The sequence below is a fragment of the Ambystoma mexicanum genome, chromosome 1p (assembly GCF_040938575.1).
Source record: "Ambystoma mexicanum isolate Mex_15411 chromosome 1p, UKY_AmexF1_1, whole genome shotgun sequence".
In the NCBI taxonomy this organism is placed as follows: Eukaryota; Metazoa; Chordata; class Amphibia; order Caudata; family Ambystomatidae; genus Ambystoma; species Ambystoma mexicanum.
In genome coordinates this window covers 748,711,712-748,738,271 of record NC_090921.1, presented here as the reverse complement: position 1 = coordinate 748,738,271, position 26,560 = coordinate 748,711,712, and the positions used below count along the sequence as shown (strand labels likewise).

The window sequence follows — 26,560 nt, the reverse complement described above, 5'->3', positions numbered from 1 at the left end:
CAGATGTCCTGTGGGGTCACACCAGACAAGAACGCCGTGGTAGCAGCGATCGCTCTGGTCCAATGGGCTCTCGGACGTCCGGGCAACGGTCGGTTTGCCAACCGGTGAGAGTGCATGATACAGCCGGAGAGCCATCTGGAAATGGAAGCCTTTGAGAGAGCCTTCCCTTGATTCACAGGTCCAAAGTTCACAAAAAGCTGTGACGTCTTCCGAAAACTCTTTGTGTTGTCCACGTAGAACTTCAGCGCTCTAGCTACATCCAGCGAGTGCAAAGTCCTCTCGGCTGTCGACGAAGGTGACGGGAAGAACATTGGTAACACCAAGGGCTCATTGATGTGGAAGTCCGACGGCACCTTGGGCATGAAGGAGGGATGCGTCCTGAGCACCACCCTCGTGTCATGAAAAGTCAAGTATGGAGGCTTGCAAGATAGGGCCTAAATCTCTCCCACACGCAGTGCGGAGGTGATGGCCACAAGAAAAGCTTTTTTCCATGATAGGAACTTCCAACAGTGCCGTATGCATAGGCTCGAACAAGGTTCCCATGAGCCTAGTCAGCACCACATTGAGCTCCCACGCCGGGGCTGGGGCCTTCACTGGCGGGAACGAGCGGAATAGTCCCTTCATAAATTCCTTCACCAGGCGATGAGACCACAAGGACACCCATCCTGTTGTCCTGGTGTATCTGGAGATGGCAGCCAGATGTATCTTGATGGAGGCGTGAGCTAGTCCAGCCTTGGCCAGCGACAGTAGGTACGACAGAACTTGAGGGGCCGTAATCCATAGAGGGTTAATCTTCTGTGCCCGGCACCAGACAGAGAACCTCTTCCATTTGTGTCCGTAACACTTGAGAGTTGTGGACGCCCTGGCCTTTGCAAGAACCTCTCTGCAGTCGGCCAGTATATCGTATCCCCCAAACTCTAGTGCTGCAGGAGCCAGGCCTGCAAGTTCAGCGACTTTGGGTCGTGATGAAGAATGGTGCCTCCTTCTCTGCAGAGAAGATCCGCGTCCACGGGCAGTGTGACTGGTGGGGACGCCAATAAGGTCCGGGAACCAGATCTGTCTCGGCCACGCCGGTGCGACGAGGATCATCCTGCACCGGGACCTCTTGAGCTGGTTGACAAGCGGGAGTAGCAGTAGCAACGGCGGGAAAGCATAGAGGAACAGGTTGTCCCAGGGGCCCATGCTCCTCGGTTGGGGGAACCTGCTGGCAAACCTATGGCACTTGGAGTTTGTCGCCGTCGCGAAGAGATCGACCTGGGGTCTGCCGCACAGCCTGAAGAGTTGATCTTCTTGATCCTGGCGTAGCTCCCACTCGTGGCACGAGCGCAGCTCCCTACTGAGTGAGTCGGCAATGGTGTTCTTTGTCCCTGCCAGATGAAAAGGTTCCAGAAACATCCCCTGGTCGACGGCCCAGTGCCACAGCTCCTAGGATTCCTTGGACAGAGCTGGGGATCTGGTTCCACCCTGCTTCCTGATGTAGAACATCGTGGTGGTGTTGTCGGGGAAGATCCTCACTACCTTGCCCTTGAGGGACGGAAGAAAGGACCTGAGGGCCCAAAACACTGCGGGGAGCTCCAAAATATTGATATGAAGTTGTTTTTCCCCCAGGAGCCAAAGGCCTCTCGCATGGAGATTTCCGGTATGCGGTCCCCACCCTTCCAGGGAGGCATCCGTCATCACCGTTACCTGATGAGCTGGGGTCTGAAAGTCTGCGCCCGCCGTCAGATGAGTGCGGGTGCCCCAACTCGGGATCGTTCGTTGGAAAGTCTCGTTGAGCGGTATCCTGTCCTCGAAGCTGCCCGTCACTTGGATCCAGCGTGCGTCGAGGAACTCCTGCAGTGGACGCATCCGAGGTCTGCACAGGCATACCAGATAGATGCAGGAGGACATCATCCCGAGAAGGGATTTGATGGATCTTACCCTGGCTACGTCCGTGGCTAGCAGGCGTTGCACCTTGCCCAGGATGGCTTTCGTCCTTTCGTCGGACGGCGAGGCCAGCCGTGCCACTGTGTCGAGCTTGGCTCCCAGAAACAGGGCAACCTGCGAAGGGACCAGGTGGGATTTGGGGAAGTTGATGGAGAACCCCAGGTCCGTGAGTAGCTGGACGGTCCTCGCTGTGTGTTCTACGGCGAGCTCCCTTGTCCTTGCTTGGATGAGCCAGTCGTCCAGGTAGGGATAGACGTGGATCCCTTGCAGGCGTAGCCATGCCGCCACCGGTGCTAGGCACTTGGTGAATACCCTGGGTGCCGACTTTAATCCGAACGGGAGGGCCTTGAACTGGTAGTGCCGTCCTTGGACCACGAACCTGAGGAACTTCCGGTGTCCTTTTAGAATGGGGATGTGGAAGTAGGCATCCTCCAAGTCCAACGACGACAGGAAATTGTCCTCCTCCAGTTGTCCCAGCACGTGCTGTAGGGTGACCATCCGGAACTTCTGACCTTGATGTACTTGTTCAGTCGCCGCAGGTCCAGGATGGGACGCCAACCTCCTGTCTTCTTCTTTACAAGAAAGTATCTTGAGTAGACCCCCGGAGCCCCGAAGTCTCTTTGGGACAAGCTCGATGGCACCTTTCTTGACATCGCCCTTACCTCCAGCAGCAGCTGGGGTACATGGTTTACCTTCCTGGCCACGGGAGGCACGCGAGGGCACTCCTTTAGAAACTCGAGGGCGTACCCCTGTGCCAGGGTATCTACCATCCAACGGTCAGTGGAGATGGACTCCCACACGCTGACGAACTTCGCCAGCCGGCCTCCCACCAGGGTGCTTCGGTGGGGGCCCGACGCCACTGTCGGGTCGGTCCTTTTCGAGGCCGCCTTGCTGCCTGGACCTCCCTGGCGACGACGGCGGGAACCTCCAGACTTGCCCCGTCCACTATAGGCCTCCTGCGACGAGGAACGGGCCGCTTGACGGTAGGTAGAGGAGCCGCTGCCGGAACCTTTGGAGGCCCCTTGCCTGCTTCCGGTGTTCCGAAAGGACGGCCGTCATTGATGGAGAACTCCCAGGGCCCGGGCTGTCTCTGTGTCCGTTTTGATGGCTTGCAGGAACTCATCGACTGTCTTCCCAAACAGGTTGTTCCCGTCGAAGGGCATGTCCAACACCTTGGCTTGTACGTCCTGGCGGAAATCCGTCGCCTTCAGCCATCCGCGACGTCTGAGACAAACACCGTTGCCCAACTGTCAGCGATGTCCGTCGCCACCGTTATGGCGTGGTCCGACGCCACCTCGCCTTCTTGCAGGATTTCCAAGGCTTCTGCCCTCTTGTCGTCCTGCAGGAAGTCCAACAAGGGAGCGATTTTATACCAAAGTTCCCTGTTGTAACGGGCAACGATAGCCAGGGCGTTGGCCGCCTTAATCGTCGTCGCCGCCGACATGATGACTCATTGTCCCATCGCGTCGAGCTTCTTTCCCTCGCCGTCCGGCGGTGAAGTCGATGTCGAAGCCGATGCGCCCCCCCCCCCCCCCCGTCTTCTTCCTGGCCGCCGCTGAGACTGAATCCGGGGTCGGCTGTGCTCTAAGGCATAGAGGGGCTGCGTCGGGGACCCAGTACTTTTCGTATCGGTCGCTTTTTGCCGGCGTCATGGACAGGTTCTTGAGGAGGGAGAGCCCCTCGTCCCAGATGTCCTCCAGTAGAGGTACAGCGAGGACAGTCTTCCTCTTGGTCTCTCGACATTGATAGAGGAACCCCTTTTTTTCTTCGGGGGAGAGCTGGAAAAGCTCGGATGCCCTGGAGATCATCGCATGGAAGGATCCAATCGCATTGGGCGGGGAATCCCGGGTGGGGACGGTGGGGGGGGGGTTCGACGGGAGGTCCACCCCGCCGTCGCCACCCTCGTCGTCCGTGAACGTCGTGGCCGTGCCCGTGTCATCCCCACGGACCGTGGACGGGGAGGAGGGATGACCAGGCCTCGAGGGCTGGAAGGGTGCAGGAGGATGTGTTCTTCTCCTCTTGGGTGGCGGACTTCCCGACGGCCCTGCCCCTGGCTCCTCCGTCTGGCCTGGTTCCGGCTCCCCCGTCGGGGGTAAAGGCAATCTAGTCCTTATCTCAGAGCATAAGGATTGAATTGCCATGAAAATGGCCGCCGAGTTGTCCTGCGACACTGGCTGCAACGCTTCCGTCGTCCCCCTCGTCGGGATGCCTCTCGACGGGCTGGGCCTCCTCCATGCCTGCGTCGTGGCTCTCAGGGGCTTCTACAAGTTCCTCCTCGGAGGTTGTGTCTGAATCCACGACGGCCACTGCCCCACCCACTCTTTCTCCGCCGGGGCTTTCGTGGGGGTTCTTTCGATGGGCTTGAAAGATGCCTCCCTCCGAGGTGGCATGGAGACTCTGGGCCCCGAGGCCGCTACCACAGGTGTAACCTCCGCAGGCTGCGCCAGGGTTGCCGCGACCTCCTCAATAGACACCTTGGCTGGGTGAATGAAGGCCTTAGTCACCGACTGCGTGCTTGTGGCCTTCACCTTGGGGGAGGGATCCCCGCCTCGCTCCCCCTCAGCCGAAATCTTCGAGATCGACCGGGGCCTCTCCAGAAGCTTGGCCGGGTTCTTGGATTTCCTCTTAACCGAGCCAGAGCGTTGGCTCGTTGTGGATGGCGCCGGGGAGGATGCGCCCTGCCTGGCAGTCCAGGAGCCCGACCGTTCGGCGCCCGCGGACTCGCCGTGCTTAGCCTTCTGTTGGGCCCCTGTCGCGGCGGCACCCTCAAAGGACCTAGAAGACCGCTCGGATTTCTTCTTTTTCTTCTCACCTGACGGGCTCTTTCCCTCCAGCCAGTTGGCGAGACGAAGATGGCGGACAAAACGCACAGTCCTCCTCCATGTGCGTTTTGTCCTCGTGAAGATAGTAGAGGCATAAGGAATGCTCGTCTTCCAGGGCAGGCCCTGAACAGCTTCCTGGGCGTCAAGCTCCCTTTCTCCTGGGCCATGTCCGGGGTAGGCCTCAGAAACTTCTGGAATCCTCCAAAAGCGTTGTTTGACGAAATCTTCACCCTTGAGGGGCGTAGAAACGTCCGAAACGGGTCCCCGTTGATCGGATGTAAAGACGGTGGAACTTGAGGCGCAATTTAACCAAAAAATTAGAAATTCTCTTTGAAAAAGCGCGAAAACGCAGTAAAGCTCGAGAGCTACAGCACGAGGACTCCCAACACTTGAACGTGCAGTAAAAATCTGAGGATGGCTGCCGGAGGCGGGGCTTAGGGAGAGGGCAGTCATTGGCTGTGGGCAGTATGACCCAGAGATCAGTGATTGGTTACTACTAGGAGAGACAGATCAGAAACGAAACTGATACTGATTTTTTTCTGTACCGAGGATTCCCAGCCTGACGACGGGGAATATTCATGAGCATGTGAATCCATGCCAGACCCCATGCTGGAGAACCACAAGGTCTGTGATAACAAGGTCTATGAACTTGAGAACACTTATAATGACCAAACCCATCAAAAAAACCAAGAGCCAAAAAACATTTTTGATTACTTGTGAAATCGAAAAATCCTGGAGAAAAAAAAAAATAAGGGTCATTAGAGATGACCTACCTAACACCACCACATTACTCACCGACAAAATCTTGCAGCCACTTGGGTTCTCGTCTCAATCTCGTAGTCGAAACTTCCACATGACCAGACCCAGCATCCCTCGACACTGCAATCATACTCATATTTGGCCAGTTTGCCCATACACCACACCTCCCCTCGTTCTACTATCACCACACTGTTCCTCACTGCAGAGATCCTTTTAGGACCAATACATTTACTTTCTATGAATTTATGGGTGAATCTTGGATTCTGTATCAGAACCCATTCTCCCACTCTCCATTCAAGATCTTTCACACCCATTTTCCTGTCAAACGTTTCTTTGGACATACATTGACTCTGTTTTATGTAATCCATTATGCTTTTCCGGTCCACCACCACTGAGCTTGCCAACCCTAACCACCCCAGGCACAATTTGGTACCTGGTTCTCTCCTGCATCCAATCCCAAAAGGCTTGCATCCACAGTTAAAATGTCCCTATTGAAGGTGCCTTTCACAATATCCTTATTTTCAAGATTGCCTCCTCACATTCTTTTGACCACTCAAACTTGACCTGTTTCTTGAGCAAGGACCTTAAGGGCGTGGAAATACATGCAAATTTCTTTACGAATTTGTGGTAGTATTCGGCCAAACCCCAAAATGATCTCAGTTGGTCCTTATCAATGGGATTGGGAGCTTTGTCAATGGCCACCATACTCAGTTTTGGGCTGATAGCATTTCCCGACACTCTTTGACCTAAATATTCAACACTATCCACTGCTATCTTGCACTTCTTTCTGTGCATTGTCAAACCTGCAACCTTCAATTTACTCAAAACCAATCTCAACAGATCATGAGGTCTTTCTGGTTACTCAGCATAAATCAATATATCATCATGAAATACAATTAGGTTTGGCACCCCTTCTAACACCTTTTCCATCACCCGTTGGAACACTGCTGCCGCCGAGGCTAACCCAAAGGCATTTGGAAGAATTTGAATGTCCCTTCTGTTACAAAAGCCGTAAGGTGTTGACATTCATCTGAGAGGGGCAGCTGATGATACGCGGAGGATAGGTCTATGACTGAAAACAATTTTGCATTGCTCAGGGTCGATAATTCTTCCAAAATGATAGGTAGCGGGTGGCGATCCACCCAAATGTTCTTATTTAAGTGTTAGATCCACACAGAGTTTAATAAAAAACCATTTGGCTTTGCCACAGTCACGACCAGAGATAACCAATCAGAACTTTTCAATCCTTTTGATGATCCCTTTTTGAAGTAGTGTCTGCAGTTCCTCTTTCATTTTATTCCATAGCTGCTGTCGAACAGGTTCTTTCCTTGTGTATTTTTGGTCCCGCCTGCTTCTTGAGTCTAATACAATGCTCGTAACCATTTAATCCTCCCAGATCTTCTGAGAATACCTCTGGGAATTCTCTTTCCTGCTGATCGTCTACTTCTGCTATGGTAATAGGCACGGATGTGCTTGCTTCAATGCAAATACCTATATTATACTGCTCATTCCAGCCCAACAACGACGATCCTTTTGTCACGTAGACCTCTGCCACACACCACCTTCCTTTATACTTTAGTGCCGATAATTTACCTAGCAGAGCAATCCTTAAGTTTCCATAGGCATAACGTTCTATGTCATGTTTTAGCAATGTTTCAACTTTTCCTCCCACAAACTCCTCGTAAGTCTCTTAACATTATGGTCCATGGAGAGCAGCTATCTACCTTCATAGTCACCACCTTTGCATTAATTAAAAATACATCAGTTGGCCCACTTGCTTTTCCGGACAGATCACTTACTTCCAGCACATGCTTAGTTTGAGTCATTGACTGATTCACTGGGCTTCCTTCCTGCTCCGGTTGTCTCCTTCCGGTTTCAATTGGTTCATCCCAAGTGTCCTCTCCTTTTGCATTTAATGCAGTTCACATTCCTTGCCAGACAGAATATGTTGGAGGTCAAGTGTCGATTGCTGCCACACCTGTAGCATTTAATTTCCTTCCCTTCATTAGTTCTTCTATTTTGTTTTAATGCCGCAATCTCCAGTCCTTTTTCATTTCTCATGCTTCTCATATACCTGGACGTTTCTTCCATTCCTCTAGCAACTTCTAATGCCTGTTCTAATGGGAAATCTTTCGGCAACAGTTTCTCTCGCACTCTGCTACTGTTAGTGCATCGTACTAATTGATCCCTTATCAAAGAGTTGGTCAGCATTTCGAAATCACATGTATCACTCAATTATCTTAGAGCTGCCACAAAACATTCTACTGGCTCTTGCGCTCTTTCAATGAATTTATGGTGCTCAAAGGTGATATTCTTCTTTAGTTCAAAGTGATTTTGCAATTTCCTTTCCGCTATAGTATACTCATCAGTGTGACCATGACCCCAGTCTTCTGGTTCTGGGAGGTCGTCATATACACTCAGCTCTTCCACACCTAGGTTATGCAGAAAAACGGCCTGTTTGCTGCTAGATGTACATTTATCACCACCTATTGCTAATAAGTATGTGTCAAATGTTTCCATCTGTCCCATCTTATTACAGCCGTGCCCGATTCATCCAAGAAAGATGGAGGTGGTGCCATGCTGGCAGATGCCACGTCTGTATTTGTTCTGGGTACTTCTTTGTGTTAATAATTTGCTGTATGTTCAGGTCACTTCCAGAATGTGACAGAAGGCTTTCTTCTGTGAATCTTCTTGCAGCGCTTCAGATTTATTAATAATAACTATGTCCCTTTACTCTGGCTCTGTACTGTGCCTTTTTGGGCTACTTTATCTTTATTCCGTGTTTTAAGCCTATTTGTTTAGCCTCTTACAGAGCAATGATGCTGTTGTCAGCGTTGCTATGGCACCCTTCATTTTTTTAGTGCGATATCGAGGCTTGCGGGTCCTTCCCTCTAGCCCGCGAGCAACATACCGTCCTTCCTGCTAACTTGGTGAGCCCTGCTGCTGCGCTATCCCACCTCTCCCTTTCCTCTCACCTGCTGGTGGTGAACGCAGTGGGCGTCTTTAGGCGAGGCGTTCTGCTTGGGCCCAGGCTCCACCTCAATTGGCCACTTTGCTGGTGCAGTAACTGCTACTTTCTCAGCTCATCTAAAGGTGGGTATGGCATCCCCCACAGGCCTGCGCTCCCCTTGTCACCACTGAAGGAGGCCACACACATGGCTAAGTGTAGTTTAATATCCTTTATTGAGAGGGCCTGTGGGGACAAGCACAGAGCTGTCTCACCTTCCATTAACCGTCGTAGAATCCTCTCCCGAGCCTTCCAGATTCAACGGATGGAAGGCTCGGGAGATTGATCACAACATCCACAAACAATATTTTTATAAAAATAACTTTGTATAGGAAAAGGCAATGAGAAAAAAACACTACACTTACTGATAAGTAAATGTTGTAAAACAAAATATGTCACTGTATTAGATAAGTAGAATACGTTTCAAGAAGAGTTCTTTGGAGTTTAATAACAGACATCCCTAAAAATTAAATACATTAATTGGTATGTGGACAGTAACAATTATCTAAACAAGCAAGGTTAAGAGAGACCTGTGGAGACCAGAAATGCAGAGTTGCAGCATTCCTCGGAAAGAGTTAACATTTTGTGAAAGTGTCCCAAGGAGCAGTTTCTGGTATTCCTGGTGATTGGGTCCCACAGACCACCATTGGAGATAAGGGCCGCATGAAGAAATTCACGCATGAGAAAAATCTCACCAGAAGCATCTGAGAGTTAGGAGAGTACTACCTTGAGACAGAAAAGACAGTTCTGCAGCAGGTGGCTGCTTTGCAGAGAGAACATAGGGTTCCTGCGATGTCACACCAGTGCAAAGAGAAACCCAAGGTCCTTGGGAAAGACCAGTATTCAGGTTTCAGCAATTCCCAGGATGAGGGTTGAACCAACCAAGAGGAGAGGAAAGCCAAAGCAGCTGCGGTTGGTGGTTGCCAGAGATGCAGAGTTCCCAAGTCGTCCTTGGACACATGATTTGGCATATTTTTTTTTTATTTTGTATATGGTTTACATATGAAACCTTTACATTTAATAACATCAGACATAACATTCATCACAATACATATCAAACATTATACAGAGTCAGTGCAAAGTGGGAAAATTCAATATCTCATTACAGAAAAATAATTTAAAATTTCATACATAGCAGAATGCATTACCATAACCCGTAATCTACAATAACAGTTTAAAATCTAAACTAATGGATGAAAGAGCTTCAAAAAGAGGGAAGTTACAAAAAAGTCAGAAGCAAAAGGATCCCTTAAGTAAAGGAGTCCCGGGTCAATTCAAGGGTACAAAAAGATCTAATGATTTAATAAAGCCTGCAACCGCCAGACCCTCCACGACATTAGAAATAGAGACACATCTTCACCAGATATAATCATCTGCCCCCAGAAGCCCTAGCGTAGCAAATTTCCCCAGGTATAGAGCCCTGGATCCTTTCAGTTGAGCACAGTCTAAGAACAAATGGCGAGCTGTTTCTAGGACCCCTGGCCTATGACCGAATCGACAAAGGGTACTGGTTTCTTTAATAAAATTCCTTCTCTTCAGAACCTCTTTAGTTGGAAGAATATTCCATCTAAGTTTCAAAAGTAGGGAACGATCATAACGATTCAGGAATTGTGTCATAATGAATGATAGTGTTCCTCTTTTCCTATGATCACATTTTATATTAGTAAGGAAGGGGTAGGAATGTAATTTTTCGATTGTATTACTCCAATCATGAGTGTAGAAAAGTTTTTAATGTTGTCTGGATAAGTCATTAATGTTACCCTGTCCGTAGACAGATCCATCAATGTCTTATCACAGAGTTCTCTGAACTTAGTAAGATATATATTCCCAACTGTACATCCCTGGAAAAAAATAATTTTCCCTAGATTGACAGAGGGAATCATCTTTTGGACAAAGAGCGAAATAGGGCCAAAACCTGCCAAAGGGATTTACCTCTCGACAACACAGCCCAATTCAAACCTTATATCCACAGCTGGAATATTATTGGGCAATTTCAGCACTTTTCTCCAGATAATACCCTGTATGATGTCCCAGAAGGTATGAATATCCATGAAGTGAAGCTCCATGCCATATGCCAGCTTTGGCACGACTTTCCTTTCAAAGAAATCCAACGCTGGCTTTAGGGAGAATCTTCCATATTTTGTATCCACCTTAATGGTCTGTGATATAAGTGGGATAGCCTGATGTCTAATAAACCGTCTCAATTCAGAGACCAATGGTTGGGCCAAAATCAAGAATCCCAAATACACATTTTTTTGAGCTCTTACAATCGATTCCCCTCCAATTTTCCAATTCAATCTTTTGCACTTTTCTCCCTTAGAAATCACCATTATGCGGGCTTTATTTGGATACATTTGTAATCCATTAATTTCAGCATACTGTTCAAACATATAGATCAGTCGTAGTCCGACCTTGGTATGATCAAACAGGAGGAAATCATCGGCATAAGCCAACCACGAAAGCCTGATGTGCCCCAGTTAGGACTCACCAACCCGGCATCCCTGAGAAATTCACCGGCATCTGCCAGATCAAGGATGAAGAGACAGGGTCTCAAGGAGCTACCCTGTCTCACACCCATCCATGTTCTTTTTCTTCTGGATGAATTCCCCTCCATATTCAGGCAATGCGACCTCAGATACCAAGGAACTATTTGCCATTCTAAAAGAATTGGAAAACCCTACCCCAGCCATAAACCCAACCATCCCTAGCAAGGAATGGTGCACCACTATTCAAGACGCACTAACAGCCAAAATTGAACTACTCCAAATAAAAATCACTTCCAAAAAACAATCACTAGCCAACAAACCTGCCCTCCTTAATCTAAATCGACCACATCAGGAATTCACCAGCTCCCCATTCCACTTCACACCAGTATCCCAAAATGTAGTGTTTGACACCATCGCCAAACTTAAAGCCTCCAACTGCAAAGGAGATTCTGTCCCCGCATCAGTAGTCAAATCCTGCGCCCACACCCTCACCCCCATTATCACCAACACATCCTTCAATACTAACCTAGTACCAGCTAGCATTAAAGAAGCCTGGGTCACCCCACTCCTGAAAAAACCTACCCTAGACCCTACTGTGCCCACTAATTACAGGCCAATAACAACTGTCCCATTTCTCCTCAAAATATTGGATAAATTAGCATACAACCAAGTCCAAACTCACCTTGAACAAAACAACCTCCTTGGCACGAGGCAATCAGGCTTCCGCCCCAACCACAGCACAGAAACGGCACTCCTTGACTTAAAAATCCAGATGGATACCATCAGAGACTCAGGAAAACTCTGCATCCTCCTCCTACTCAATCTCTCCGCAGCGTTTGATTTAGTAGACCATAATAAACTGTGTGCCACACTAGCGAAAGACTTCAACTTCTCCACCGAAGCTACTACCTGGATCAAATCTTTTCTTGCTGACCGCACCTCCAGTCGCCATAGGTAAAGAAGCCGCCGACCCCATCATAGTACCCATTGGTGTCCCCCAAGGTTCCTGTCTCGCACCAACATTATACAATGCATACACTAAACTCCTCTTCTCAGCGTTAGACAACATGGGTGTCATCTACACCAACTTAACAGACGACACCCAGATCCTCATCCCTTTATCGGGAGACTACACTCAAGACACCGACACTATCAACAAAATATATGACATAATCCAAAATTGGATGGCACTAAATAGCCTCTGCCTCAATGATGAGAAGACTGAGGTTCTCATTGTGGGCTCCCAATCCAAAATAGAAGCATTACATGCTGATTACTCATCCATCAACATCGATGGTACAAACATATCAGTACTCAAACAAGTAAAAACACTAGGTGTCTACCTAGATGCCAATCTCACCATGACCAAGCACATTAACGCCCTCTCTTCCTCTACCTCCTACACCTCAAAACGTATTGCTCTCAGTCGCCAATTCTTGACACCCACCAACTGTATCACCCTGGCAAGAGCTTTAATCTTATCCAGGCTCGATTACTGCAACGTACTCTACCTGGGTACCTCTAAAGCCAATCTAAACAAACTACAGCTTATTCAAAATAAAGCCCTTCGAGCGGCCCTTGGATTAAGGAAGTCAGATCACATCTCAAATATTAGAAGAAACCATCACTGGCTCCCCATCAAAGCCAGGGTCACATTTAAAGCCCTGTGCGTCACATTCAAATGCATCCACTCTTGTGTCCCCATATACCTCAACCACGCCATTACCAAAAAAGTATCAAAGAGGCCCCTCAGATCTAACAGTCAACTACTCCTAGCCATCCCCCGTTACAAGACAACCAAGGCAGGAGGCAGTAGTTTCCAATATCTCGCACCCACATATTGGAACACTCTTCCCCACCCCATCAAAAATGAGCAAACGTTCTCAGGCTTCAAGAAATCCCTGAAGACGTGGCTATTTAACCAAGACTAATATCCCCTTCCAGGCTTCAGGAAATATCACTGTACTGAAGCCCTGCATTAAATGTCTTCGTGTATGATTATCTTGTATTCACATGCACTGCGCCCGATTGGCAATCTCTAAGAAATGTTTTAACCAAGCTGTCTGTAACATCGCCGTGGTACCCAAGGGTTTGGGCGAGTAATAAATGCAATAAATAAATAAAAGTACATGTATCCCTGAATTCTCATACATAGCCATTAAGCGTTTCAGTAAGCCTTCAGGGATGCCGCTCTTGGAAAGTTTAGCCCAGTGTCGGGATCTAATAAGCAATACAAACGCATTTGACAAAATCGATAGAGGCAACATACAGAGAAACCCCATATTTACTCCATGCAGAGTCTTAAAGAACAGTTAAAATGAAACCATTTAGATTAGTGGCGTGTCCATCCCTGATCCCCGTCTGATATTTATCTAATATATGATTCATCATTATCCACACATTAACATATGATAACAGCTAAGAAACAAATAACTTATAATCTGCATCAATCAGTGCAATTGGTCTATAGTTTTTAGCGATATTCCGCTGACCTCTCTTGAAGTTAAGGATTATATGTGCAGTATGCCAACTAGTAGGTATTGTGCCGCTCCTCACTACATTTAAAAAAAAGCATAGCGAGTATTTGGGCCGACATTTCTGGTAACGCTTCCAATGTGCTATTTGTCAGTCCATTCGGACTGGGAGCCCTCAAGTTCTTGGCTTTCATAATTAGATTGAGTACCTCCCCATAATCAATGATCGTGTCCCATGGAGTCATATTTATACCCGCCCCTATAGCTGTTTCTTGGTATCCCTCTGCACCTTGTCCAAATAGCTCAGAGAAAAAATTCAACCCATGGTACCTCTGATACTCTTTCAGTAACTGATCAATTGAATAGTGTATCTTGGGAAGTAAGGAGAGCACGGAGGTCTCTTTTCACCAAGACACACAGCATCAGCTCAGCATCTTTTTGGAGCAGACTGCTTTCTTTTAGCAATAGAGACATTTTTATATTTCTGTCGGATACATCTAATCCTAGCATTTTTGACTTATTGGTCAGTGTTTCGGTTACGGGTTTCTCTGAGCAACTTCAACATATGGGACTTTTCCTTAGCCACTTCTTTGTCAAACATGTGCAGGTGTATTCTTTTAGTGGGAGCCTTTCTTAAACAGTCATAGACCCTACCATGTAGATCCTTCAGGAATGTATCCTAGTGTGGTACATTAAACCCCTCTTGTTTCCATAAAAAGGATATATTATTAAGGGTGGACATCAGTTGACCATTGAGGAGTTTTATATTTGTTGGGGACCAACGGGCACATGTACCTTGTTCCACAGTTCTGAGGTTGCAAGAGCCCCCATAAGCAGCTCTTTAGACGGTAGAGAAAATGGACGGTCAAGGTCCCATGATCACTCCAATTATTGAAATTCACCTGACCTTCAGAGGATAGTTGAGCCAAAGATTGATCTACAAAGAAGTAATCTATGGTTGATGTAGATAGATCCCTCTGCCAAGTTCCATTAAGACATACAAGACCCACAGATTCCCAGGAGAGGTTCCATAGTCTACCCCAGAGATATTTCTGACCAATACATGAGAGGTCCCCCATGTTCTCACCCAGATCCCCATATTCATCTTCAGATGTAGTAGAACAATCTGAATTTAAAACCCCAGCAAGGATCACTTTCCCACTTGTGTTTATAGTTTTCCGAGCCAAAATCACTTCCGTTATCCTTTCTAGAAAGGACTCTAGAGGTGCTAACCCTTGGTGCCAAATAAATATTGATCAATAGAATGTTCCCCAAGCCCGCTTTTGAGTAGACCTCAACCGCCAGTATTCCTAACCTATATCGGGAATCACCATAGTCAGAAGTCCAAGGGTAGACTTCAAACCAATAAGTAATCCCTGAGAAGCTCTACCCCACCCCCCAGGCTAGGTTTAGCGGTTTGGGAACAAATTTCAAAGCCATCAATGAAAGGGCTCGAAAGCAACCAAGTTTCCTGAAGAAAGAAACATTCAGTGAGGTTTAGCATATAAACTGTATCTATGTTTGTGAGTAAATGTACATTTCCCCTAGTATTCCAGGAGATGCACCTCAAAGTGCTAGAATGGGATAACTCCATCAGAGGAACCAATCTTCCCTTACACTGATCAATTCCACAGGGCTGAGTTAACTTGAGCCCAGTCTCCATAATTCCTTCTTGGAGAATGCCTCCGTTGGAGTTGGGAAAATCTTTCTGGATGATAAACCATTGTCAAATTTCCCCTGTAGTCCTCAGTTCTTTCAACTTTCATGGAAGTTTGAATAGGTTTCACAGAGTTAATTTCAAAACCCAATTCTCTCAGACCACCAGTTTCTCCCAGTGCCAAATCAAGAATCACTCTTGATTTAAGGAAAAAATTACTCAGATCACTCTTTCCTTAATTGGGGAAATAAATCCTTTCTAAGTCATAGCTCGACACCAGGGACAGTGCTGGTAATTGGCCAAAGATTTTCAAAATAGTCCCTCGATTCAGGCATTGGGGCATATAGGCACCCCCAGAGACTAATAATCTGTAAAGTTTCAAGGGGTTCTTTATTTCCCAAGGTGTGTCCCTAATAAATTGATTTGTTGAATTATCTTGAATTTCAGGGCCCTTAGCACCCCTTAAAATTATCCCCCTATGTATGTAGTGTGGGCCTAAAATGTATCTATTCTGGATACCGAGGGATCCCGAATTAGTAGACCTCATTTGAGTAGAATCCAAGATCTTTGGGACGTATAATGCTCCCACTGTCTTGGGACCAGTTAGCAGGTCCCCTGAGAAAGGTTGGGGGATACTCGAGTGAAGCCTTGAGACATATCCCACCTGATCAACTTTTTGGAAATTATCACTATTTACCTTATTAGCGCCTGGAATATTGAGAGTGCCTTTCACTGGAATAGACTTCACCCTATATAGATCCTGTAAAAGTTGTCTGGCCGAGGCAATATTGACAAGGATCGGAATATTACTATTCATAGGGATCTTAGTGTCCAATGAGATAGGGTTAGTTAACAGGTTTTCATTTTGAGCATCATCTACCAACTGTTATTTTTGGACATTATCTGACGGCAGCCCTCCCTCTTCACTATCGATCACCTCTATTTTATCAATAGGGTTTTTAGATACAGGATGACCTGACAGTTCAGCAACGGGGACAGATAGAAGATGGCTGTTATTGTCCCCCAAGCCAGGAGTTTTTAAAGATAAGTCAGTCTGTATGCCTATAGCAGCTTTCAGAGGAATGGATTTTTTCCCCTCAGCTATAGTCCCAAAGTTGGGAGTCGGTTGCAGTCCTTTTTCCTCCTCAGTCCCCAAGCAGGCAATAGAATTACCTTGATACGCAGCAATAGGCACCTCCACCGAATCAGAGACCACAGCCCCCTTGGATTGCACGATCTTCCCTTGGGGGTAGGCTAACTTTGGTAGAGCCAGATCTTTGAAAAATGTATTCATTAATGAGTTCATTTTTAAAATATTTTTCTGGTTTTTGGTTTTCTTAATTTGTTGTAGATATCTTTTCCCCACTATAACGTTTCTTTTTTCTGGGAGATCATCTTTAGATAAATCTATAATTACAGGGTCCTTCTCTAAGTTTGACAGTCTTTTCCCCAGCTGCAGTTACAGGGTCATCTCCCTTGCCCAGCAAAGATTCTTTATATGTTGCATATTCAACTGCACATTTAAGTGCAGGTGGGCAAGAGGTGGCTAAATGAGTCATGTCTATGACACAATTAGAATCCATTTTTACTGCAAGTCCTGAGGCCAGCAAACCAGATCGATCTTTCTGCTCCATCTGTAGCGACAGAGGTAAAAAGGAGGAAGGCAGTACCAGCTTATATACAACAGGGTTATCCTCTCTAATAATCCTCACTAATTCTTCAAATATATCCAGTCCATCTAACCTGGCATACATTTATGTAAACAGTTGAGAATGAGATCTTACTTCAGCCCAAATGTTGTTGTATAGACTGACGAAGGAGCTCAACACCATATTTATGTGGAAACTGTCTTATCCTTTCATCAGCTTCCCTAAGAGTATGATGCAGCATTGGATCGCTAGACTTTTCTTTTATAGGTTCTGGCAATAGACCCCTTTCTCTTAGCCAGTTTTGCATCTCTGTATATTCATCAATAAAATCTGAGAGTTCAGATGGAGAACCCATATAGGAGGCGTCACATGTCTGTTGGGTGACACTGTTAATGTCCCAGTATCAAGGTTCCAAATTACTCTCAGCAATTGCCTCATCAGCACACTCAATAATATTGATATCATCGATCTCATTGTGTGAAGCCTCCTCAGTATGGAATTTCTTTTTACCACTTCTGCCAAATGCGAGTGGTCTAAGCTAGCAACAGATAGGGCCGAGGAAGCTGGCTTAATTTGGGTGCTAGTGGCAGTTCTTTTTCCAAAGTAATTGGATATCTTTTTACCAGGAATTGGTTCCCCCAGTCTACCCTTAGAGAAGAACAAGTTACTTACCATCTCGTAAAGTTCTTTAGGCTGGATGTTCCTCCAACGCATTCCACATCTTTGACATGTAATGTCCACAGCTGTGCACTTCGGAAACTTTTTCGGCAGAGGGCGTCCTGCATCGATGGGGTCGGGTCCATGTCCCTCGAGGGCCTCCCTCGAGGACGATGTCATAGGATGTTATAAATAGGACGCACGGCGCCCGTAGCCTTAGTTTAAGTTTTTCCCCCCAGAACGTGTGACACCATTCTGATGCCTGCTGGACTGCACCTAGTCTTGCAGAAACGGAAGCTGTAATCGAATAGGAAATTCTCCTGAGGGGCAGCCTGGAAGGGTGATGTGGAATATGTTGGAGGAACATCCAGTCGAAAGAACGTTACCAGTTGGTAAGTAACTTGTTCTTTGAATGGATTGTGTCCTCCAACGCATTCCACATCATTGACAGACTCACAAAGCAGTACCAGTAAATGGAGGAGGGGAAATTATTTAGAATACCCAATTAGATTGCAGAATAAAGAACCACCTTCCCAAAGACCATATCCTGACCCTGGATTGTATCCAGGAAATGTTTTACAAATGTATGGATTGAAGCCCAAGTAGCGGCATCACAAATATTCCTTGTAGGAACACCCCGCTGGAGGGCGGTGGAAGTAGCCACGCTCCTAGTGGAATGAGCTCTGAACCCTTCAGGAGGGTCTTTACCCGCCAACCGGTAACACTTCATAATGTTAAGGATAATTCACCTGGACAAGGTCTGTTTGGTAACAGCCTGGCCCAATCAGTGTCCCGCATATCCTACAAAGAGGTGATCGTCCACTCTGACCCTGGACATCCTAGAAATGTAAAAGCTAAGAGCTCTCCGAGGATCTAACCGATGGAGACGCTACTCTTCCTTACCAGGATGAGGAGGAGAGTAGAAAGATTGAAGAACCATCTTTTGACTCAAATGATATTCAGAGACTAGCTTAGGTAGAAAAGAAGGACGTACTCCCAGTACAACCTTGTCCTTGTGAAACACAGTAAAGGGTGGCTTAGCTGAAAGTGGCTGCAATTCACTCACTCTGCGAGCGGAAGTAACCACAGCCAAGACCACAGTCTTGAAGGACAGCAATCTCAAAGGACAAGAGTGCAATGGTTCAAACGGAGCGCCCATAAGAAATCTCAAAACCAAATTCAAATCCCAAACCAGCACCTGGAAAACAGACGGTGGGAATACATTAGTCAGTCCTTTAAGAAACTGAGAAATCAAAGGAATCTTAAAGTAAGAACATTCTTCAGACGGGTAACCTTTAATGGTACCCACTTGAAGGCCCCTGTGGGCCAAAGAAAGCAAGAAAGAAAACCATAGGAATGGAGCACTGAAAAGTATCAACATTGTGATCCCTGCACCAGTCTCAGAATTTACAGCAACGGTACAGGAACTTTGTTGCAGGCCGCCTGGCCGAAAGCAACACCTCCATCACATCATCCGGGAGGTCCCAATCCTTAAACCTCAACCTTTCAGATACCAAGCGTGAAGGTTGAGTCCCCTGACCTCTGGATAAACTCCATCCCACCCACCCCCATCGCACTAGAGCAGATCCTAACGGTGGGTAAAACGGCGTGGAGGACAGATGGACATTTCAAGAAGGTCCAGGAATCAAGCTCTCCGAGCCCAATCCGGAGCAATGAGGATCATGTGGGAACCGAACCTCCATAACATACGCAACATATGAGGAATGACGGGGACTGGCGGAAACACGTACATCAGTGGGAATGACCAATCCACCACGAGCGTGTCTCCTAAGGCTCCTCAGAGAAATTCCCTTGAGCAGAATCTCTCGCACTTCCGGGTTGACACTGGTGGCGAAGAGATCCACTTGCGGGGTACCCCAAAGGGTGAAGATCTCCTGAAGGACTTCCTGAGCCAACTCCCACTCGTGAGAGACGGTACTCTGCCTGCTCAGAGCGTCCGCCACCGCATTTTCGTCACCGGCCAGATGAACTGCAGAGATCGAAATTTCCTGCTCGATGGCCCAGAAACTGCACAACGGGAGTGAACCTAACCCCCCTTTTTTGTTGAGGTAATGCAGCCACTGTGCTGTCCGTCATGACCAGGACACTCTCTCTCTCCCCCCCTCACCCCCTCGCGAGGGTGGAAAAGCCTTCAGGGCTAGCCTGATGGCTCTCAGCTCTAACAGATTGATGTGGAGTCTGAACTCCGACAGAGACCAACGACCGCTGGCGGTCAAGTTGTTGGCTTGAGTGCTCCATCCTGTGAGGGAAGCATCCGTCACTACAGTCACCTCTGGCCACTGTTGCCAAAACTGTTCCCCCTTCATCAGGTTCCCTTCGTTCACCCACCACAGAAGGTCCTGGGAGACCGATCGTAAGATTTGAACAGGATCCGCCATCTTGCCGGAGAACTGCGACCACTGCATCTTGAGGACCCATTGCAGGGATCTCATCCACAGCCTGGCCTCTGGCACCAGAAAAATGCAGGAAGCCATGAGGCAGAGCAACCTTAAGAATCCGAAAGCCAGGAGACTCTGGGCATGTTGAAACTTGTCCACCATCTGCACAATGTGATGAGCACTTACCTTGGGAGGCTAACACTTCCCCAAGGACGTATTCAACACAGCCCCGATGTACTGGAGCTGTTGGGAAGGTGTCAGGTGCGACTTCTTGAAATTCAGGGAGAAGCCCAGCTTGTGGAGGGTGCGGCAGGTGACACCGAGATGATCCAAAGCTAGCCCGGGAGAGCGTGCCCAGATCAGCCAGTCGTCCAGGTAGGGGTAAAGGTGAATCCCCCTCGCCTGAGGTACGCTGCCACCAACACCATGAGCTTGGTGAAGACCCTCGGAGCAGAGGTCAACCCGAACGGCCGGACACGAAACTGAAAGTGCGAGTCGCCAGCCGCAAACCTCAGGTACTTCCATTGCGCAGGATGTATCGGCACATGGAAGTAAGCATCCTTCAGGTCCAGAAACACCAACCAATCCTGAAGTTGAAGGGCCTGGAGGACTTGACAAAGAGTGACCATCTTGAACTTGTCCTTCCGGGGGAGTTTGTTCAACCAATGCAAGTCCATGATGAGTCTCAAACCCCTGTCTTTCTTTGGGATCAAAAAATAAGGGGAATACCATCCCTTGTTCCTCTCCGCTACAGGCACCTGTTCTACAGCGCCTTTCTCCAGCAGGGACAAGATTTCCTGCGCAAGGAGCGGATCCGGATCGGTTGATTTACGTGTGGCCACTAAAGGAAGGGAAGACAGTAGCCGTGGGCTATGGTATCCAACACCCATGCATCTGAAGTAATGGCCAACCATTCTTCGAGATGCTGAGACAGTTTGCCCCCAACCGGCGAACCATGGGACATGGCCGCATGACTGTTTGGAAGCGGCTGCGGCAGTGCCTGAAGGCAAAGAGGCAGCTGCCTGAGCGGCTCTGGCACCACGATTTCCCCATCCACCACGGGTACCTTTCCGCTTGCCCCCTTGACTGGCGGCCCCTCTCGTACTACCAAAGGAAGAGTAGTACCGAAAGGAACCTCTCCTCCACTGCCATCCCCTAGGACGAAAAGGCAGAGGTTGACGCACCGCGGCGCTCATTAGACTTTGCCGCATCTTTTGAGGTTTGCAACCTCTCGTCAGCCTTGCTGCCAAATAAATGTGCGCCATCAAAGGGCATGTTGAGAAGATGTGCCTGCACATCCGGAGCAAACCCAGACTTCGGCAACCATGCAAATCTGCGTATCACGGTGCTCACAGCCATAGATCGGCTAACACTGTCAGCCGTAACCAAACCCGACTGAAGGGATTCACACATGGCATCCTTGGCATCTTGCACGAGAGCAAAGAAACCATCCCTTTCTTCCCCCTCGGGAATTTGCTCAGCCACCAAGGAAACAATTCCACAGTGTGTGTGAAAACCTTGCCAAGGCACACAGAGTTGTCCGATTTCAAGGCCATGCTCCCAGCATAAAATACCTTCAGGGCCCAATCGTCAAAGCGCTTGTCGTCCCTATCCGGAGGGATTGCAGGGTACGCCGCCTGAACCACTAAACTCTCAGGAGTGGGCCGAGTAGACAAATAGCTAGGGTCGCTAACGGAAGGGCGGTATTTCTTAGTTAGATTTTTATTCACACAAGGAAGAGATTCTGGGGACTGCCAAGCAGCTGTTACCCTTTTCTGCAAGGTAGAATGAAATGGCAAAACAGGGTCAGAGGACGGACCTTGATCCAAGATATCTGTCAGATCATCCTGCACAAAGTCTTCTTCAGCACTAGACCAGCACAGATACTTAGAGACTCGTGCCATGCGTCTCCTATAAGAAAAGACTGCATGAGCCCCAGGCTATGGTCTACCAAACTCCACTTCTGGGGAAGTGTCCAGTCCACTTGCATCATGGAGGGTCTACCTCAACTCCTCCAACTGACTGTCCTCAGAAAAAAATTTGAGCATCAAGGTCACCAGGTTCCTCAACCTCAGACCGTTCCTCCTCTTCAAAAATATCATCCAGAGGGGGTTGAAAGCCAGGTCTGGGGACAGAAGAGGGCCTGGAGGCCAAACCCAGCCTCACTGGCTTAGATGTAGCCTTCCTTGGAGGATCCACGATGTCCAGCTACTCCAATGGCAAGTTTCGAGAAAGAATTCCCTAAGGTGGCTATAGCGCCGAAGGCTTCGAGGTCGAGAGCGTCGACGACCTCGACGTCGGGATCGCCGAAGGCTTCGGCGTCGACACAGGTGCCGGTGGCACCGTGGGCTCATACGACAGCAAAGCATCCATGTCCGAATCGGACAGACACATCGCTGAACGAGTCGACGCCGGCGCAAGCCCTCAATAGGTTGCTGCGGTCTCGCTGGGGACGAGGACCGAGACCTAGAGACACATCTCTTGCAACCTTTCGATTCCTTGTGCGTACGGGATCTCGACGGCTACCGGTGAGTGTTGTGTCGTGAACCCGAGCCCGAAGGCATGCAAGCCACGGAACGAGACCGATCCTGGCCAGCTTTGTCAGAAAGTGCGACCGTACCGATGTCCTGCGATTGAAAAACCGCCATCATGGATATTCGAAACGCCGCCCATTCCCCCGGAGTCGAGGACTCCGTAGGGCACGAAACCTTCAAGGCACCATCCTCCGAGCAGGACGGGGAAGGCGACCAGTGACGGTGCTTCCTGGAGTGCTGGGACGAGGAAGACGAGTGGCTGGAACCACTCGGGACCGAGATCCCTGGGAATCCGTACGCGGAGAGTGGCCCCTCGAGTCGTTGGTGGAAACCCCCTTGGAATTGGAAGTCTGGGACTTAACAGGCTTAGAGCCCCAACTTACCTGGAGCTTCCCCTTCCACTCCCGCAAGGCCTTGGCAGTCAGCGACTGGCATTTCAAGCAGTCTTCGGTGTCGTGGGACTCGCCCAGGCACCACAAACAAATGCGGTGGGGGTCGGTGAGCAACATCTTAGACTTGCAGTCCCGGCAGGTCTTGAAGCCGGACCGCAGAGTCAGAGAGGTCGAAGCGAAAGATATCTTAAATGAAGAAAACACACAAGGCACGCCGAGTTTCACAAAGTTAACACGTTCGCAGAAAAAAACAGAACTGAGGCTACGGGCGTTGTGTGTCCTATTTATAACATCCTGTGACGTCGTCCTTGCGGGACATGGACCCGACGCCATCGACACAGGACGCCCTCTGCCGAAAAAGATTCTGAAGTGCACAACTGTGGACATTACATGTCAAAGATGTGGAGTGCGTTGGAGGACACAATCCATTCGAATTTGTATTTAGGGGCACTAAGTGAGGGTTTCATCACAGGTGTTTTAAATAGGTCAAAACAAAAACAAAGAGGTGATGGCTGGAAGGTTTAGACTGAATCTTAACCACTGGCATAGCTCGGGGCAACCCTCCAGACCATCGTTTTTCGCCTGCCAAGCCATTACAGAAGGGGAAAGACCATATGCAATTCAGGCTTGGCCCCACCCCAAAAGGGGAAGTCCACCCCGAACTGCTAGGTCACATCCCTTCTGCACAAGACCACAAGCATCCCCAAACATGTTTCACCCTTGTTGGGGCTCATCAGTGAGGAGTAGCTTGGGTCTCTAGGCCCAGCAGGCACGGGACCCACGTCTGGGCATACCCGTCCCACTCGGGTGACAAAGCAAAAACAAAGAGGTGATGGCTGGAAGGTTTAGACTGAATCTTAACCACTGGCATTGCTCGGGGCAACCCTCCAGACCATCGTTTTTCGCCTGCCAATATGCAAATCAGGCTTGGCCCCACCCCAAATAGGTCAACTCCTTGTATGGAGCTATCCAAATTCCCCTCTTTAGTAGAGGATAAATTCATATGCAATTCTGACCTTTTATTTTTTGAATTATTGAAAGTAGAGTCCTCTATTAACAACTTAATAGGAGAAGCAGTATTATCATTGCCACCAAGGTTTGATAAGAGCTTATTAGTAAAAAGATGTGATGCACAGCTTTTTACAGCAAAGGCTTTTTTAGAGTTAGATCCATTGTCATCTGTCAATAAAGTAGCCAGAATAGTTTTAGACGGAGGGCAATTTGGCCCAGTTTGTGTGATTATCTCCTCTTCCCTATTAAGAGAGTCCCCCCTCATTGTGCTGCCACCCTCAGCCAAATTATGAGGTAGCTGCTAGTCGATCTTCCTGGGAATCAATGGAGATATCATCTTTCCCATTATATATACAGCTGTTATCGCTCATCAACAGGGGAGAAATTCCAAAGATATTATAGACCTCCATCTTATCTTGGGAATGTATTTGAATGTGCATAATAGTTGTCGATTTGATAGGATTCATTGAACATGAACTTGATTCCCTAGTCATCTCTTCAAACTGGGCCTCATCTTTACCAATCAAAACATTATTAGGCAATTGACCCAGTGTACCTTCTTTGATATCAAGTGCAATAGACTCCTCTGTAGACTTAAGAGGATCAGCTGTAGCCTCCATGGCTGGCTGACTCCTAAGGCCTTTACGAGCCATAGGAAATGAACCGAATTAAAGTACACCCAAAAAATTAAAACTTCAGAGGGGGAAAAAAAGACCAATGGGTACGGGAAAGAAGCACAAAAAAGGTCCCCACGCTTAGCTGTGTGGAGAGAGAAACACTTGCTAGTGGAAGTCCCCAGACTCACAGAAGCCTAAAAAAGATAGGCAAAGTATGTATGCAATTAATTAAAATGCCACCTCACTCTAATTGTGACATAGGTTATATTAGTTAACACTCTGTATAATAAAATTTCAGAATAGTAAATATATAAATAGAAATAAGAATTTCCACAATAGCACTATACAGTTAAATTACATAAAAAACAAATGTGGGTATAGACTGAGTAAAATTGTTAGAATACGACAGAACTAATCAGGGGAGATCAAATTCGTAGCCCCTGAAAACCTGGAAAAGGGGATGTGCATGTATCAGAAAATCCGCAGGGGAGAGAAGAACTCGCAGCCCCCAAAATTGAATATAGTTCTATTAGAAGCCAGCAACGAAGTTCAAGGTAAAATGGCAAACATCAGAGATAATGCTGCCCACTTCCTAAGTAGAGGGTAACAGAAACCAAGAAAACAGGGCGAGTTGCACATAGCAGCTTAAGATGCAGCCCAAATCCGTCCCTCCAGCCTCTCCCTGTTTCCCCCATCACATGTTACAGACAGGAGAGGACGGGACCTTTTAGGCTGCAATGTTCGAAATTGTAATAGATTGTAGAGATATAGCCGATCTTCGGAACAAAACAAAAATAAAACAGTCACAGGTAGGTGAAAAGAGCTTCAGACCACTTGCACACAGGCAACAGCGTAGTCTTTTCACTGCAGGGACCGGGCCGTCGTAAAAGTACAATAAATGAAGCAGCGCCGCAAAGTGGCTGATGGCTCAGATTACGTGGTATGAATTTCGACAGGGAATGACACAAATAAAAGGCAGTATGTTGTTGTTTCAGAGCTGTTTGCATGGGCAGCGGGATCAAAAGAGATGCCTCCACAGTCTCCCGCTGCTCCCGGAAGTTAATGAATACAAGTGTAGCAAAGCTCCTTTACCGTTCTTTCCTTACGTTGCTTTGGCGGCAGAGTTCCAATAGCGAGCACAGTTTAGGACTAAGCCCCTACTCCATGCACCACAGCAGCAAAACAGGGGCGCACACTACGGCCGCCCTCGTCACCTTCCAGGCTTCTCGCCGCAAGGGTCGGGTTTCCGGGTGTCATGGCCACAGGCCCCAGAACACAAAAACCACACCATCTAGTGATGGGGCAATGGGTCACTTGACTCACTTATGTCCCTTTGGGACCTATAAACACAGGGGCCCTGGCTGGACTCAGTCCTGGCGCCTTTGACACCAGGCTCATATAGAGATGTGAGCAGGAACACTTTATTTCAGTGCAGGAGTGCTATTATTTTACAAGAACTTTCCAGGAGCTGAAAGACTTTATTCCAGAGAACATCCCCATGTGCTGACTCATTGGGTGTGGCTCCCTAGGCCTGGTCTTCAGCTGACTCATCGGGTGTGGTAGGCTGTGGCAGGCAGGCTGAACCTGTTGGGCGTGGCTTCAGAAGCTCAGCTATATAAACTGCTCCATCCTTAAGGCCGGTGCTTCGCGTGCAACGTGACGCTCACCGCCGCTTCACCCAGTTTACTTACCTTTGAAACCAGGCGTCTTCGGCATACTCACCTCCAGGAAACCGGTGCTTCATCGCTTCATCTGCAGACTCATCTCCTGACATCCAGTGATCTTGATCCCGACGCCACAGCACTGCACTCACGCATCCACGAACTCTGACCCTGTAAAGAAGAAGAAAGACAAGGTTAGAACATCCGTCCTAGGGCTGTGCCGCATTTGAACCCTGCGCGCCCCCAAGTTATCAACTTACCAGCTACTGTACTGCTGCAGCTTCGTTCCTCATTCCCTCCGGCTGTCGCCTCGAGCTCCGCAGCTTCAGCCCGGCCGGCAACATCACCTGCAAGGGAAGAAAGCAAAAGAGCAAACATCACATGGAACGGACAGCAATACAACACAACAAACTTTACAATACAACAAAAACAGATGAGGAAAGGCAAACAGGAACACTTACTGAAGTATAGTGGCTTAGTCGCAGCAGGACTGCACTACCATGTGCAAG

The 26,560-nt window shown here is 48.1% G+C and overlaps 1 protein-coding gene across 3 annotated transcripts in view; it reads right to left on the bottom strand.

Annotated features, from left to right (window-relative positions):
- The window catches only part of CGN (cingulin), a 2,193,661-nt gene that overhangs the window by 1,291,121 nt on the left and 875,980 nt on the right, over positions 1 to 26,560 (bottom strand). The window lies entirely within an intron of this gene.